Source organism: Eleutherodactylus coqui, chromosome 1 (genome assembly GCF_035609145.1).
Source record: "Eleutherodactylus coqui strain aEleCoq1 chromosome 1, aEleCoq1.hap1, whole genome shotgun sequence".
Classification (NCBI taxonomy): domain Eukaryota; kingdom Metazoa; phylum Chordata; class Amphibia; order Anura; family Eleutherodactylidae; genus Eleutherodactylus; species Eleutherodactylus coqui.
The window spans coordinates 297,549,486-297,567,153 of NC_089837.1; the positions used below are offsets into that span (position 1 = coordinate 297,549,486).

Here is a 17,668-nt window from a genome sequence, read left to right on the forward strand (position 1 = left end):
ATTAACACTATGGAGGGCAGGAAAAAAGCACCCAGTTTTTGTCAATTATTCATGAATTTGTGGACGGTTGGCAGCCCTGAATTTGGGTGACTTGACAGATTTGTTGTAACGGGGCACATTACTCTGCATATCATATGGAAGGATGAGCACATAAAGCACTTCTTATACATACAGCGCCATGAACTCTAGACAGGAAAGAAATTTTGGCAGCTTACCTTATTTGTTGCCGTTTTCTACTTCAGACTTCTTCCATTCAAATACTATGTAGGTATATACAATATATGAACAACCTGCAACACTGATATGAAGTATTCTCTGTATTGCTGTAATCCTTTCTACTGTGTCACAGCAATTATATTTATTTATTCCTTCGATATATGTGAGAGGTTTTTAACTTTTCACTATATTTTATTGAAAAAGACGTGATTAAACTTTTTTTTAGTCCCATTGAGGGAATTGAACATGTGATTGCTTACAGAATGCACTGCAATACTTCTTATTATTGTACCTTGTCACTGTTGAAACTTAAAGAGGGCCTTAATACACACCAGTTCCAGTAGTTTTAACTATAGGCATCCCTATAGGCAATCCTATGGTTGTGTTGCTGGGAGGGATGGAGGGATTCCCTCTAACGGCTTAGATGCCTTGTTCAGCATTGAGTGTGAAATTTAAGTTAAGCAGCTGGCATCTGATCACTGAAGATGAAGGGTTGTCTGCTGTGTAACACATTAGCCTCCCTCCATGCTTGGAGCGGGCTTAGCCCCCATACAAGTACAACCTTTGTTATGAAGGGGTTAATGAAATAACAAGCATTTTAATTTCCAGAGATGTAATTTCTACCAATATCTATAATAAAGCCCCAATGACCCGTATGTCATCACTACAAGCACTTCAGTCATTGAGGAATAACAGTAACTACTTACACCAACAAATAGTCTCTTGTGGACTGACTGCTCCTAACGGCGCCCACACGCTGGCGTTTTTTTTTAACACTGCATTTTTAGCGCAAATTTCAATAGAACTCTCTAATGTTAAAACCGCATCCCACGTTTGTGCTTTGCGATTTGCGTGCGATGCGTTTTTAGCATTAGAAAGTCCCATTGACATTCGTATAAAAAAAACTGCAGCGTTAAAAAAACACGCAAGTGTGTGGGAGCCTATTCTAGAACCATTTCCTTAGATGAACATGAAGTGGATAAGGGTCCTCAAGGAATACCATATAGGCCAAGTATCTCAGTAGGAAATCGGCTCTTGTGCATCGGCCCATATCAGGAAAGTACAACAATGTCATATTTCTATATTTAAGGATTTTCTGGTTCAGTGACGTTTTTCATGTTTTCTTTCTGTCCTCTGGATAGGTGATAACTGATAGATCGGTGAGGGTCCGACTGCCGGCATCCCTGCCAATCACCAGAATGGTAGTCCTGAAGTTGGCAGAATTAATTGAGTGGTGGCCGTACATACACGCTGCTGCTCCATTTATTGCAGTACGACTGCTAAAGGTGGCCATTTGAAGTTCACTAAGCCACCACTCCATTTATTTTGGGAACCTCAGGACCCCTATTCTAGCGATTAATGGAGGTCTCAGCAGTAGGACCCCACCGATCTATCAATTTTGAAAACATTTTACTGAAACCAGAAAACTTTTAACTCTATTCCTTCACATCTCAATGGCTATTCAGTGTGTGTGTGTATACATATATAATAGTCACACCAATATACTACATGTAGAATAATCGTCCGACTCCTCCTACAGCATTAGGGTGCATCACACGGGGCAAGAATGATTTTCGGTGTGGACTTTATGCCAGGTGAATCAGCAGCATTTACAATATAAGCCATGTGGATGACATTTTAAAAAATCTCCCCCACAGAGTGCAGACGATCTCCCCGAGGGATACGCTGTGGACTTTATAGCCGCAGCAGGTTAACTATGTGCTGCAGATTTCACCTTTTTGAATCCAAAGTGTGAAATCTGCGGCAAGTCCACCCAAAATGCAAGACAAAATCTATAACATTAAACCGTGAATTAAATGACTGCTAATCTTTGTGTGACTTGGTTGCTTACGACTTCAGGTGATCCCCTCGCTGGCGCTCCTTGAGGCTGACGCTGCGGCCGGCACTGGCTTCCCCGCAGACAGCTGCAGATCACTGGTCCTATCAGGTAATAATCCAGTCCTTTATGTCTGTTCCTGCTGTCCTCTAATCCAATGTATTTGGCCCCTAGATGGGTCTCCGCTGCGCTCTTTGTCTGCCTGGTCTTTGCTACAGGATAGATTTCCTTGGACTCTCCGAAGGACTTGCTGTTGCCTCTTCTTTCTTCTCCATCTGACACTGTCACCATTTCTCCCCTTCTGTCTTCTCCAGCTGTTTCCAATCAAGTTCTCATCTGGCTTCAAGATGGCGTCTGACTGACCAACTGCCACTTTTCCTTCTGGAAGCTCCACCCACTTCAGGCTCCGCCCACTTCACTGCACTACACAGAGGATAACTGTTATGTCTTGTCTCACAAGAACTAAATTAAAGGGCCCAGATCGCTCCATTACAATAATAAAAAATTAATATAGGAATGTAAATGATGATAATCCGAGGTAGGTTGGCCTCACACAACACATTTTTCATGCATTTTATGTATATGATAAATGATGATGATTAGCACTAGTTATACTTGTACAACGCGCTTATGTAATAAAAAAACACGTTTTAAATCTGTTTTTTCAATCTTTTTTGCCTTGCATTCTATAAGTTAAACACTCCCCACAGTGAGATCTCCGCTTTAGGGCTCATTCACACGGGCGGATGCTATTTTAGCCTGTATGTAATTCGTGCATTTTTCACTCACGCTAAAAAAAAAAGGCCCAACTGATGTCCGCTTTTCTTCACACTGTCTTCTGGTGTAAACGCAGTGAATACGCATGTATCAGCCATAGCGTACTTTTTTTTTCACGATTCTATAGATTTGAATGTGCAATTTTGGTCTGTAAATATGAACCAAAATAAGTCGTGCTGCAATTTTTTATTTGTGTAAGAAAAATTTTGAGGAACATTTTGTTTTCCTACACAAAGCCAAAGGCTCATATGTGTCAGAATGATAAATGCTCACACAAATGACCCCATTTTGAAAACTAACCCCCTGAACGAATTTAACTATGGCTGCATTGCATATTTTGACCCCGTAGTTTTTGAATGAATCTAAGCAAAGTTGAAGGCAAAAATGGTGATTTTCATTTTTTTGACAATTGTGTCATTTTAAAAACAGTTTTTTTTGTACAGCACACATATGACTTGCGCCCCAAAATGGACCCCCTGTTTGTCCTGTGTTCAGAAACATACCCATTGTAGCCCTAATCGGCTTACTGGACACATGGCTAGGACTGTTATGGAGGGGACACCCTTTGTCTTTCAGGGCACAAATGAATAAATTTCATGCCCCATTGCACACTTCTAGAGCCACCAAGCTGCCAAACGATAGAATGCCCCCTACAAGTGTCCCCATTTTGAAATCTAAACCCCTTAGCACAATTATCTAGGTGTGTACTAAGCATTCTGACTCTATAGTTTTTTGCAAAAATGATTGCAAAGCAAGTTAAAAATAAATAAAATTTCACTTTTTCACAAATGTCACTTTCATGACAGTTTTCTTTGTTTCAAGTAGGAAAAACAGGGGAGACCCTCCCCCCTAGCTTTATAGCACTAGTCCATCTGTATTCAACAATATCCCCATTGTAGCCCCAATCTGCTTACAGGAAGCATGGCTCAGCCCATAATGAAGGAAGCACCCATTAGCTTTCAGGGCACAACTGAATAAATTCTAGGCTCCATTGCAAGCTAGTACAGAAAATTGTTTTTGACTCCCCAGAAAGAATCAGCGGAGAAGCCCGTGACTGAAGATCGCATAGGGGAACATCGCCGGAGGCCTCGGGTAAGAAGTTTTACATCCATGTGTCTGGGCTTTATTCTACAGGGCCATGAAAACATGTTAGCCCTGTAAAATAAAGCTGCGGCATCAAGGAGTGTGACAGCTCCTTGCTATTGGCTACCGGAAGCTGTGATGTGGTCTCTGATCCACGTAATCATTGTTATTTAATGCATAACGTCAATCACGTAAAAGTTTAAAAAAAAACTCAAAAAGTTATCTGATCAGTTCATATTTTGGCCAAGACACTTAAAGGGGTTTTGTCGTTAGAAAAAATAATTAATACCTGTTCCTCCCCAGGCAGTCTTCTTACCGCATCTTCACTTCACCGACCTTCTCCTACATTCTCCAGTCCCCTGGGTCACCTCACCTCCAGCCAGCCGGATCCTGTTCCTCCTGTTTTGGAGTATCCATTCTTGAAAGTCACCTTCCAGCAGGTCAGTGTACGTTACACTACTAGTGCCATAGTGTTGATGCCCAGCAGGTAATGCCGGGCTATTCCCAAGATGATTTTCAGGTAAGGGCTTATATTTTGAAGCCCTTCCCGAAAATTCATCCCGCGCTCGCCGGCAGCCCATTGCTTTCAATGGAGCTGGCTGTAATGCCGGCTCCATTGAATTTAATGGACTAACATCGTTCTTCTCTGCCACAGCTGTTACAGCTGTGGCAGAGGAGAACGATCTTTATGCTGACAGTGTGGGGGGAGGCCCACTCTTGCCGCTATTGTGGCTTAATAGTGGGACCTGGGAACTTGAGATGCAGCCCAACATGTAGCCCCTCACCTGCCCATTTACGTTTCTGTGTCGTTCCCATCGCTTTCGTGAATTTCCCAGATTTTCACAAATGAAAACCTTAGCGAGCATCGGCGATATACAAAAATGCTTGAGTCGCCCATTGACTTCAATGGGGTTCGTTACTCGAAACAAACCCTCGAGCATCGCGGGAAGTTCGACTCGAGTAACGAGCACTCGAGCATTTGGGTGCTCGCTCATCTCTACCCTTTACGCTATATACTGTAAGTTTATGTCATGGCAGCATTATACTTAATGCACAGGATGTATAGTTAAGTCATGTACATAGTGTTTGTTTAGAAGCTGAGCAAAGCACTGCCTTGCAGCGGGATACAAATTCTACCGATAATCAGCCTCCTACAACACACGAAATCAATGAACATTGAACTCTGCTTTTAGCCCCCAGCATGCCACCATTAATGTAGATCGCAGCATGTAAAGGATCCACAGAGGGAGGGCGCACCCTTTATAATGTCATCGGACACTCGCGATGTAATCGTTGAGGTCCGATGGGTTGTCATGATAACAGGATGCCAGACAATGGTGTCCCGGCTTGCTATTGCCTATGATCACTATTACAAGCGATAAAGCATTGCAGTACAGAAGTTGCTATTATTTAAGTCTCCAGAGGGGATATAGAAGTGTAAAAAATGAAAAAAACATGTAAAGCAAAAATGGCCCCAAAAATTTTTTTGCATTTTTTTCCCCCCACTCTTTTGTCACATCCTCCCTCCTCTCCTGTCGGCTGCAGTAGTGAAACCTTGTTGGCACATGTGCACTGTGCAAATTCAGAAATGAAAGCTTAAATTAATGAATGTTGATTTTTATTTTTTTTTTTAGATTAATACTACGGAGGGCAGAAAAAAAGCACCCAGTTTTTGTCAATTATTCATGAATTTATGGACGGTTGGCAGCCCTGAATTTGGGTGAGTTGACAGGTTTGTTGTAATGGAGCACATTACTCTGCATATCATATGGAAGGATGAGCACATAAAGCGCTTCTTATACATACAGCGCCATGAACTCTAGACAGGAAAGAAATTTTGGCAGCTTACCTTATTTGTTGCCGTTTTCTACTTCAGACTTCTTCCATTCAAATACTATGTAGGTATGTACAATATATGAACAACCTGCAACACTGATATGAAGTATTCTCTATTTCTGTAATCCTTTCTACTGTGTCACAGCAATTATATTTATTTATTCCTTCGATATATGTGAGAGGTTTTTAACTTTTCACTATAATTTATTGAAAAAGACGTGATTAAACTTTTTTTAGTCCCATTGAGGGAATTGAACATGTGATTGCTTACAGAATGCACTGCAATACTTCTTATTATTGTACCTTGTCACTGTTGAAACTTAAAGAGGGCCTTAATACACACCAGTTCCTGTAGTTTTAATTATAGGCATGCCTATAGGCAATCCTATGGTTGTGTTGCTGGGAGGGATGGAGGGATTCCCTCTAACGGCTTAGATGCCTTGTTCAGCATTGAGTGTGAAATTTAAGTTAAGCAGCTGGCATCTGATTACTGAAGATGGAGGGTTGTCTGCTGTGTAACACATTAGCCTCCCTCCATGCTTGGAGCGGGCTTAGCCCCCATACAAGTACAACCTTTGTTATGAAGGGGTTAATGAAATAACAAGCATTTTAATTTCCAGAGATGTAATTTCTACCAATATCTATGGTAAAGCCCCAATGACCCGTATGTCATCACTACAAGCACTTCAGTCATTGAGGAATAACAGTAACTACTTACACCAACAAATAGTCTCTTGTGGACTGACTGCTCCTAACGGCGCCCACACGCTTGCGGTTTTTTTTAACACTGCAGTTTTAGCGCAAATTTCAATAGAACTCTCTAATGTTAAAACTGCATCCCACGTTTGTGCTTTGCGGTTTGTGTGCGATGCGTTTTTAGCATTAGAAAGTCCCATTGACATTTGTATAAAAAAAACTGCAGCGTTAAAAAAAACACGCAAGTGTGTGGGAGCCTATTCTAGAACCATTTCCTTAGATGAACATGAAGTGGATAAGGGTCCTCAATGAATACCATATAGGCCAAATATCTCAGTAGGAAATCGTTTCTTGTGTATCGGCCCATTTCAGGAAAGTACAACAATGTCATATTTCTATATTAAAGGGTTTTCTGGTTCGGTGACGTTTTTCATGTTTTCTTTCTGTCCTCTGGATAGGTGATAACTGATAGATCGGTGAAGGTCCGACTGCCGGCATCCCCACCAATCACCAGAATGGGAGTCCTGAAGTTGGCAGAATTAATTGAGTGGTGGCCGTACATACACGCTGCTGCTCCATTTATTGCAGTAGGACTGGTGGCCATTTGAAGTTCACTAAGCCACCACTCCATTTATTTTGGGAACCTCAGGACCCCTATTCTAGCGATTAATGGAGGTCTCAGCAGTAGGACCCCACCGATCTATCAGTTTTGAAAACATTTTACTGAAACCAGAAAACTTTTAACTCTATTCCTTCACATCTCAATGGCTATTCAGTGTGTGTGTATACATATATTATTGTTCTGTATATAATAGTCACATAGGCATATAGAGCATTAGGGTGCGTCTCACGGAGCAAGAATGATTTTCGGTGTGCACTTCATGCAAGGGGAATCAGCAGCATTTACAATATAAGCCATGTAGATGACATTTTAACAAATCTCCCCCACAGAGTGCAGACGATCTCCCCGAGGGATACGCTGTGGACTTTATAGCCGCAGCAGGTTAACTATGTGCTGCAGATTTCACCTTTTTGAATCCAAAGTGTGAAATCTGCGGCAAGTCCACCCAAAATGCAAGACAAAATCTATAACAATAAACTTTGAATTAAATGACTGCTAATCTTTGTGTGACTTGGTTGCTTACGGCTCCAGCTGACCCCCTCGCTGGCGCTCCTTGAGGCTGACGCTGCGGCCGGCACTGGCTTCCCCGCGGACAGCTGCAGATCACTGGTCCTATCAGGTAATAATCCAGTCCTTAATGTCTGTTCCTGCTGTCCTCTAATCCAATGTATTTGACCCCTAGATGGGTCTCCGCTGCGCTCTTTGTCTGCCTGGTCTTTGCTACAGGATAGATCTCCTTGGACTCTCCGAAGGACTTGCTGTTGCCTCTTCTTTCTTCTCCATCTGACACTGTCACCATTTCTCCCCTTCTGTCTTCTCCAGCTGTTTCCAATCAAGTTCTCATCTGGCTTCAAGATGGCGTCTGACTGACCAACTGCCACTTTTCCTTCTGGAAGCTCCACCCACTTCAGGCTCCGCCCACTTCACTGCACTACACAGAGGATAACTGTTATGTCTTGTCTCACAAGAACTAAATTAAAGGGCCCAGATCGCTCCATTACAATAATAAAAAATTAATATAGGAATGTAAATGATGATAATCCGAGGTAGGTTGGCCTCACACAGCACATTTTTTCATGCATTTTATGTATATGATAAATGATGATGATTAGCACTAGTTATACTTGTACAACGCGCTTATGTAATTAAAAAAACACGTTTTAAATCTGTTTTTTCAATCTTTTTTGCCTTGCATTCTATAAGTTAAACACTCCACGCAGTGAGATCTCAGCTTTAGGGCTCATTCACACGGGCGGATGCTATTTTAGCCTGTATGTAATTCGTGCATTTTTTGCTCACGCTAAAAAAAAAGGCCCAACTGATGTCCGCTTTTCTTCACACTGTCTTCTGGTGTAAACGCCTTGAATACGCATGTATCAGCCATAGCGTACTTTTTTTTCCACGATTCTATAGATTTGAATGTGCAATTTTGGTCTGTAAATATGAACCAAAATAAGTCGTGCTGCAATTTTTTTATTTGTGTAAAAAAAAAAAAAAAAATTAAAAAAAAATTGCGGAACATTTTGTTTTCCTACACAAAGCCAAAAGCTCATGTGTCAGAATGATAAATACTCACACAAATGACCCCATTTTGAAAACTAACCCCCTGAACGAATTTAACTATGGCTGCATTGCATATTTTGACCCCGTAGCTTTTGAATGAATCTAAGCAAAGCTGAAGGCAAAAATGGTGATTTTCATCTTTTGGCAATTGTGTCATTTTAAAAACAGGGTTTTTTTGTACAGCACACATATGACTTGCACCCCAAAATGGACCCCCTGTTTGTCCTGTGTTTAGAAACATACCCATTGTAGCCCTAATCGGCTTACTGGACACATGGCTAGGACTGTTATGGAGGGGACACCCTTTGTCTTTCAGGGCACAACTGAATACATTTCATGCCCCATTGCACACTTCTAGAGCCATCAAGCTGCCAAACGATAGAATGCCCCCCACAAGTGTCCCCATTTTGAAATCTAAACCCCTTAGCACAATTATCTAGGTGTGTACTAAGCATTCTGACTCTATAGTTTTTTGCAAAAATGATTGCAAAGCAAGTTAAAAATAAATAAAATTTCATTTTTTCACAAATGTCACTTTCATGACAGTTTTCTTTGTTTCAAGTAGGAAAAACAGGGGAGACCCTCCCCCCTAGCTTTATAGCACTAATCCTTCTGTATTCAACAATACCCCCATTGTAGCCGCAATCTGCTTACAGGAAGTGTGGCTCAGCCCATAATGGAGGAAACACCCATTAGCTTTCAGGGCACAACTGAATAAATTCTAGGCTCCATTGCAAGCTTGTACAGAAAAAAAAAATTGACTCCCCAGAAAGAATCAGCGGAGAAGCCTGTGACTGAAGATCGCATAGGGGAACATCACCAGGGGCCTCAGGTAAGAAGTTTTACATCCTGGTGTCTGGGCTTTATTCTACAGGGCCATGAAAACACGTTAGCCCTGTAAAATAAAGCTGCGTCATCAAGGAGCGTGACAGCTCCTTGCTATTGGCTACCGGAAGCTGTGGTGTGGTCTCTGATCACGTAATCATCGTTATTTAATGCATAACGTCAATCAGGTAAAAGTGAACAAAAAAACCCTCAAAAAGTTATCTGATCAGTTCATATTTTGGCCAAGATACTTAAAAGGGGTTTTGTCGTTAGAAAAAATAATCAATACCTGTTCCTCCCCAGGCAGTCTTATTACCGCATCTTCACTTCACCGACCTTCTCCTACATTCTCCAGTCCCCTGGGTCACCTCACCTCCAGCCAGCCGGATCCTATTCCTCCTGTTTTGGAGTATCCATTCTTGACAGTTACCTTCCAGCAGGTCAGTGTACGTTACACTACTAGTGCCATAGTGTTGATGCCCAGCAGGTAAAGCCGGGCTATTCCCAAGACTGTGCATACGCGCTCTGTTGCCGCAAGTGTTCACATAGTATTGTTGCGAGACTGATGTGCTGCGGGGACTGTAGAAGCCAGGAGAAGATCAGTGAGGTGAAGATGCGATAAGAAGGCTGCCTGGGGAGGAATAGGTAAGTTTTTTTTTTTTTATGACAGAAGCCCTTTTAGCTCAGACACCCACAAGAATTACAGTGTGGAGTGCATGGCAAAAAATGTGGCGGTTCAAGACTGTGAATCCAAAGCACTCCTTGTATCTTACTTTCATTAATAACCCAGACAAACAGCTCTGTCCAAATAGTCCAGAGATATACTGAAAATGATGGTATCCAAACTATTAACGGCTTTAGATCATACTTAAAAACATTTACGAGCTAGTCAGTACATGGAGATGAACCTTCAGTTATATCATAGAACAATACATCATGCCAACTAAAGGCTATGGAACGTGAATTTCTACATCTAATAATTGCTTCTGTTGCCATCTGTAACAGGCAGACCTATTACATGGTTTATGGCAGTGCCAAAAAGTAGAATTTTCGAGGAGAGTGTATGCATTTACTATTTGGCCATTAAAAGCTCGCTATAACATCATGTATTTTTGTTAGCCATTAAAAGGTATCATATCTACAAGATTACTTGGCTTCTCTTGCTCGGAACAATCACATTTTCCTCTACCGGCTAACACCGTACTTTTCATTTTGCATTTACTATCAAACACTTGACCAGCTGTGTTCTATTTAGGCCTACTCAGGCAATCTTTGGCTACAATGACAAGAATGCACTACCATGTACACCAGGAAATAGGAAGCTTTTACATATGGTTTCATCTGCAGGGTTTAAATCCTTCCCCTCCACCATATCTGGGTAAAGTAATGTTCTTAATGCGTGAGGATTTTATTGTGACATTACCACAAGTGTGAAACTCAATTTGAGAGTGCTTCTATATAACTGCCTGCTATCAGGAACGCATTGCCATGGGCGAGCCACCTATTTTTCTACCAAGATAGAAAACGTGAATGGTGCTGGAGGTCCCGTGTGTCAACAAAGACTGTCTGGTTCATTGAAGCGAAGCTAAAAGTTTCCTTTTCTGTTATCTAGTTTGCCCCCTCATTCCCCTCTTTTCTCTCCATCTTGCATATCTGCCCACCTACCCCCTACTTCTCTTTATTCTTTTTAGTTCACAAAGACTCTGGACTGGTCAGCATTACTAAGGGCTCATGTCCACGACCGCATATTCACCCCGTATCACGCACGCATGGTACATGGTGAATGGAGGCAACGATGTCAATAGACTTTCATTCTTCCATCCACAGCTGCATATGGGCACTGTATCTTGATAGAGAGAAATAAATTGCAGCATGCTCTATTCCTCTGCATATCGTACGCAGCCCTACATATGGGCAGCATTTCGATATGCATGCATAGTCTGAACAGAGCGCGGAATTAAAAAAAAAAATCACTGTGCATGTCTGTGACATGCAATTCACGGGAATGCGCAGTGCCATACTCAGCCCATACGTGGTCATTGCTGACAGTACGTATGGGCTATAATGTGTAGAACTCTGGGGGAAACCTGCAGCGTTTTATGCATATGCCCATGGGCATGAGTCCTTACTTCTACTTCGGACTTACTGCTACTTAAAGAATGATAGTGTCCTAACTGTTCCCTACTTGTTGCGAAATGTATTTGCTTGATGGAATATAAGTTTGCTTTATATGGAAAAAAATAAGAACATTTAACCCCTTAGTGGCCAAGCCCGTTTGCACCTTAAGGACACAAGGAAAGACTATAAGCAATGGGGTGAAACTGAAAGGGAGGAGATACAAATTAGATATTAGAAAAAATCTTTGACAGTGAGGGTGATCAATGAGTGGAACAGGATACCACAGGAGGTGGTGAGTTCTCCTTCGATGGAAGTGTTCAAAACAAGGGCTGGACAAATATATCTCTGGGATGATTTAATGACTACTGCAGTGACCCGATTCTCCATAATGGGATTTTAAGCCGGGTTCACACATTCTGGTAAAAGAAAACCTAACCAACATGCAGTTCTTTGTGGTTTTCAATTGATAGTTAATGAATTTAGGAGACCTACAAATTTAACATTAATTGAAATTTTAAGAAAACATTTTGTTTTCCTTCACAATGTCAAAGGCTCATATATGTCAGAATGATACTCACCTGTTTGTCCTGTGTTCAGAAACATACCCATTGTAACCCTAATCTGCTTACTGGACACATGGCTAGGCCTGTTATGGAGGGAACACCCTTTCTTTCAGGGCACAACTGAATAAATTTCATGCCCCATTGCACACTTCGAGAGCCATCAAGCTGCCAAATGATAGAATGCCCCCCACAAGTGTCCACATTTTGAAATCTAAACCCCTAAGCACAATTATCTAGGCGTGTATTTAGCATTCTGAATTTTTTGCAAAAATGATTGCAAAGCAAGTTAAAAATAAATAAAATTTAATTTTTTTCACAAATGTCACTTTTATGTCACTTTTTTTTTTGTTTTCAAGTAGGAAAAACAGGGGAGACCAAAGATATTTGTTCTGCAGTGACCGCTTTTTGAAATCTGCTGGAATGTAAGCATAGAGTTGCTGTCACTGATGTCTCCGCCATCTTTTCCTACCATTTCTAAATAAAAGCTCTTGTAAAATAATTTATAGATGGAACTGAATACAAACATTTCATCTGATCATATTTCTTTCTGCATATTGCTGACTTTTTACCGCTGTCCTTTTTACATGTGCATTTCTCCTTCTGTAGTGCATTTTCTTTGTTTTGGTTTATATCACAATTCATTGCTTTTGTCTCTTCATTCATTTCAGTGCACTGATTTCCAGCCATCCCAGGAGTGTTCTCTACAGACCCCAATCCTGTGCACAAGAGTAGGACACTGCATTATAAAACTGAGGACTGGGTAGATGCTCCAATTCCTCTGCTTTGTCCCTGTGTGGTGCTCATCCATTCTAGAAAACAAAAACTGTTTACATAAGTCATCATGTCTTAAAGCTTCTCATTCTGCAGAAGCTCTAGTATGTGTAATCTCCTTGAAGACGTCTAGGTTTGTGGCCGGATGATGGCACATTGTGAGGGTATATATATATATTGCCATATGTTCTTTATACTTTTATACGTATATGCAAGTTTTATTCAATTCCAAATGAGAAAAAACTTATATGTCGCCTTACATCAGATATTCCAAGGCTTTGCAAGGCTGAGAGAGATGTTCTAGAAATTCAGAGATGATACCGAACCAGACATGAAGGACGCGTGTACTTGGCCGTTTTCCCAGAAGCAAGATATCAAGATGTTCCACTATGTACATAATTTTCACTGTCTTAGGCCGGAAATCCGGACTTCCCATATATGGAGAATGCATGCTTGGCCGTTTTCTTAGAATTGAGTGGGTGATTCTTTGTACTGGAGTTAATTGAATACGTGATTTTCTGTACATAAGCCAGAGGCGCCGTAGCAAGATAACGGCTGTTTTCAGTGTCTCAGGCCGGAAATCCGGACTGCCCATATATGGTTATGAGCCCATCACCCCTTGTTGGTGATGGGACAAAGGGTATAAGATCTCATGTAATCTGTAATAAAGGTCGGCAAAGCGCAGCCATGTCCCGTGTGAGGAATTATACCAGACCTCCCTGTGTGGTGTCTCTTCTTACCGCCGGCAACGGGGCAAGTGGGGTGGGCCTGATTGGTGCTGTACTTAGAATATATTACCCTGACAAATGGCGCTCGAACGTGGGGCGGTAAAACCAGGAGCTTACAGCGCAATTCACCCGGATCCACGCCACGGGGAAGCCGTCCTGCTGCAAACCGAGCCTGATCAACTCACAGAACTCCAGGTAAGGCCAGCATATATTTATGTTGTGTTTTACACTGCGAGTCTTGCAGCGGGACTGACTATCTGTGGTTTGTGACCGGACGGGTTGGGTTAAGAGTTCTACACGGTAACTCGTGTGGGCTCCGGGTTTGCCGTCATGGACCACTGACCGTGATATGCGCACCAATCACTCACCCAGAAACTAGTCTGTAGTCTATTTGTACTTTGAAGTTTTAACGTTTTAATAATAGTGGAGATTGTTGTATCTGCAGAAGTTTTTTATCTCTCTTTCTTTTCATTTAGTCTCACAAGAGAAGGGACCCTCAGTTTAGTTTAGTTAGTTGTTAATGGTTTAGCAGAGAGGGATGCATTTTGTGAGATAGGTCCCATAGACGAAGGAACCCTCCGTTTTAGTTTAGTTTTGTTGTTGATGGTTTAGCTGAGAGGGATGCACTCTTTGGGACTGGTTCCATGAAAGAAGATGCCTTCGGTTCTTTTGCCATATATAAGGGGCTGACAATTCGGGTCAGAAGGATGCACTCTATGGAGCGTGTTATTTTTATTGTTGTTGTTGTTCTAATATGCGTAAGACCTTATTAAAGAAGACAGAGCCCCTCAAGGGCTGCCGCCGTGCGGATGAATTTGTAGAATGTAAGAAAACTCTAATGAAAATGTGTGACACCGACCCGCACGGCAGATTACAAAATGGTGTCTGGGAGGGAGGTCTTTAGGACCAAGAGGCGCCTTGGAAGATCAAGGTTTGCTAGAAAATGCTGGAGGAGGAGGAGAGAGAGAGACAGTCAGAGAAAGTATGTACACATTATTTGTTTAAGAAAGTATCCGTAAGTGAAATGTTGAAAAGTACAGTAAGTGATCAAGAGGGCGTCAGGAGAGTGTCTATTGAAGGTTATATTGGCAGCTAGGTAGGGAGAAAGTGCTGAAGGAGCTAGCAAAGTCGATAAGAAAGTTACAATGCATGTGATTTGTTGGCAAAGAAAGAGGAAAATGTGTATAATACAAGATAGATAATAGATATGGATATATATGTGTATATATGTATATACTGTATGTGCAAATAGTTAACTGAGCTTGCTTTTAGGGGAGAAGAGTTTTGTTGACATGTAGCTGCGAGCTTGTGTTTAGTCTTCAAGGTCAAGAGATAACGAAGCGAGAGAAAGAATGCAATAATAACCCTGGATAATATCTCTGCTTGCTTAAAATGAATTGAAATGAATTTAATTAATTATAGTCTTAGTAGGCAAGAAATATAGCAATTTCTAACATATATTCTTACTTATACAGGGGTTGAAAATGAATGTTGCAAGGTCCCAGCATATGTGTTAATTATGAGTTCAAATGCAGGCAATAGTTTACGCTAAAACAGTTCAGTCTGTGTTTCATATTCGTAGAGAGATAACAGTTTGTTTTAAAAAGGTGGGGGCTTTCAGAATTCACTCCAAATTCAGGGTCAAATACAGAGAAGTATGGAGAAAGAAAGACAAGGGGGGTTGAAAAATACCCACGCATTCTAAAATACTTCAGCGTTTAATACAGCATATAATAGCTTCAGTAAATAAGAAATATAGAATATCTCAGTCACTCAGCAAATTTTTTCACATAATTTGTCATAAATAGCGCTCATTCACAATCTCATCTCAATAGAATCATGTACATTATAGCACTCACCTCAATGTTTTTCAACTGATGTATGTATGTTTGTCAAACTTTTTTTGTCTGTGCATCTGCATGTACTGGTACACCTTCAATAGGGGGTGACGGAGCAGACTTGAGAGCATGGATGGATGAGAGTTAGTGACCCGTGTTCGGGCTGTGTGGAATGTGTGATGCAGGTAATGACTGGAGATAAAAGTCCTCCCCATGCATGGGACTTTGCTTGGTTGAGATGTGGACGTGTGGACTGTTAAGCTGAAATGAGCTCTGAAAAAAGACGCACGGTGCCAATATCGAAGGGGTGGAGCTAGATGATGTAATAGTACGTAATGTTTCATCCCTCTTGTCCACAAGGGAGGGGTGAGGAGCTTGAGCAGCTAGTAAAAGTTTTTGTTTTGTTTGTTTTTTCTCCTGTCTCAGATTTGATAAGATATTGCAGGCAGGATCAGACTAATAATGAATTCACTTAAAGGGATATCACATTTCAAATATGAATAGATGTTTTGTAGGTTATTCTTCCCCGGTGTAACTCATGTCTGTTATTGGTGCTAACATCTTACAGGCCTTATCTGCATCCATCAAATCTTTTTACAATGTTGTACTACCTTAAACCGGGTACTATTTCTTCTAATTGAGTACCCTGGTTTAAAGGGGGGGAGGAGAAGGCATAGGTGATCTAGGTATTGCAAGTCAGCCATTTTTAAAGTCAGCTATTTTTAAATTTTTTGCAAGCCATTTTTAAATTTTTTAATTTTTTTTGCAACAAGATTCTGATCTTTTTCAAATAGAATACCAGCCTGATTGTCTAGCAGTGATGCAACAAGAAAATTTAAGTTTTAAAAAGTTACTGAAAGCCCTTGTTAATAATGCATATTTTGAGTTGTTTTTTATAGATGGTACCCAGGGTGATTGACGACTCCACACTGGATATGCAGTGGTTACACAACAAGATGTCCTAAAAGCAGAATGCCTCCGCATGTCGCAGTACAAGAAGCGGAATTAAAGGCCCTCGCTGAGGCGTGTGGAGTGGTAGAAGGTAATACGGCAAACATTTACACTGACTCCCGGTATGCATTTGGCATAGCTCATGATTACGGCCCAACAGGGAAGGCCAGACAGTTTTTTACCTCAGCAGGACAGCCAATTAAGAATGATGCAGCGGTGCAGTCTCATGGAGACCCTACTTCTACCTGACAAGGTGGAAAGCTCACACCAATTCCTACACCAAAGAAGCAAGAGGCAACACCATCACAGGCCACACAGCAAAGGCAGCGGCCCTCAAGCCGCGGAAGAAAGAAGAAAAGAAGAATTTGATAATAACTTTGGACTTTGACTACACTTGGACTTTGATATGAACTTGGACTTTGATATGAACTTGGACTTTGATAAAAATTTTGGACTTTGATAAAAACTTGGACTTTGATAAAAACTTTGAACTTTGATATGCTAATGACTTTGCAGTTACAAGCCAGCAAGGAAGAAAAGGAGAAATGGACTAAAAAGGGACGGCGTATGGTGAACAGTCAACAGAACTTGCTTACCATAGTCCCTGTGCCCCATGATGGCCCAGCTGACGCACGGAAAGACGCACCTCTCAAAGCAGTAATGATGTCAACGCTTGAACAAGGACGGGTGGCTCCTGGGTTTTCTGTAGCTGCTGCATCATTTGTCCAGTTTTGCATGATCTTTGCCGTAAGCAACAGGGCAGAAGTAAATTTGCCACATCACACTTGCCTAGGCCACTCTACCCATTTCAGGGATTGCAAATTGGCTACACTCAGCTCCTACTTGTTGGGAAGCATGAATATGTGCTTGTTGTTGTTGATGTTTTTCAGGTTGGAGACCTACTCTGTTACTAAAGTAAATAAGCAGGTAACCGCATAGAAGCTCATGAATGAGGTAATCTGCAGATATGGGGTACCGGAAGTGATTGAGTCAAACAAAGGTACACACTTCACAGGTGAAATAATGCAACACATCATGTCTGCTCTGGGTATATTCCAGGCTTTTCACACACCCTACCATCCGCGGAGTAGTGGGAAAGTAGATACAAAAGGCAATGGAGGAAATGGGCAAATCTTGAATTGAGTGTCTTCCATTAGTTTTTCTTTTTCTCCGGAGGATACATGCCACAGTAGCTGAATTTGGGGAATGATTTTCTTGTTAATTTTGTAATAGGTCCCTCCAAG

At 41.4% G+C, this 17,668-nt stretch overlaps 1 long non-coding RNA gene across 1 annotated transcript; it reads left to right on the forward strand.

Annotated features, from left to right (window-relative positions):
- The first annotated feature begins 2,013 nt into the window (after window positions 1-2,013).
- LOC136611858 (uncharacterized) lies at window positions 2,014-8,129 on the forward strand. The gene is made up of 6 exons (XR_010790317.1): window positions 2,014-2,164; window positions 2,368-2,591; window positions 3,860-3,922; window positions 4,217-4,353; window positions 5,548-5,633; window positions 7,890-8,129. It is a non-coding gene; the product is annotated as an uncharacterized lncRNA (long non-coding RNA).
- Window positions 8,130-17,668: the final 9,539 nt, after the last annotated feature.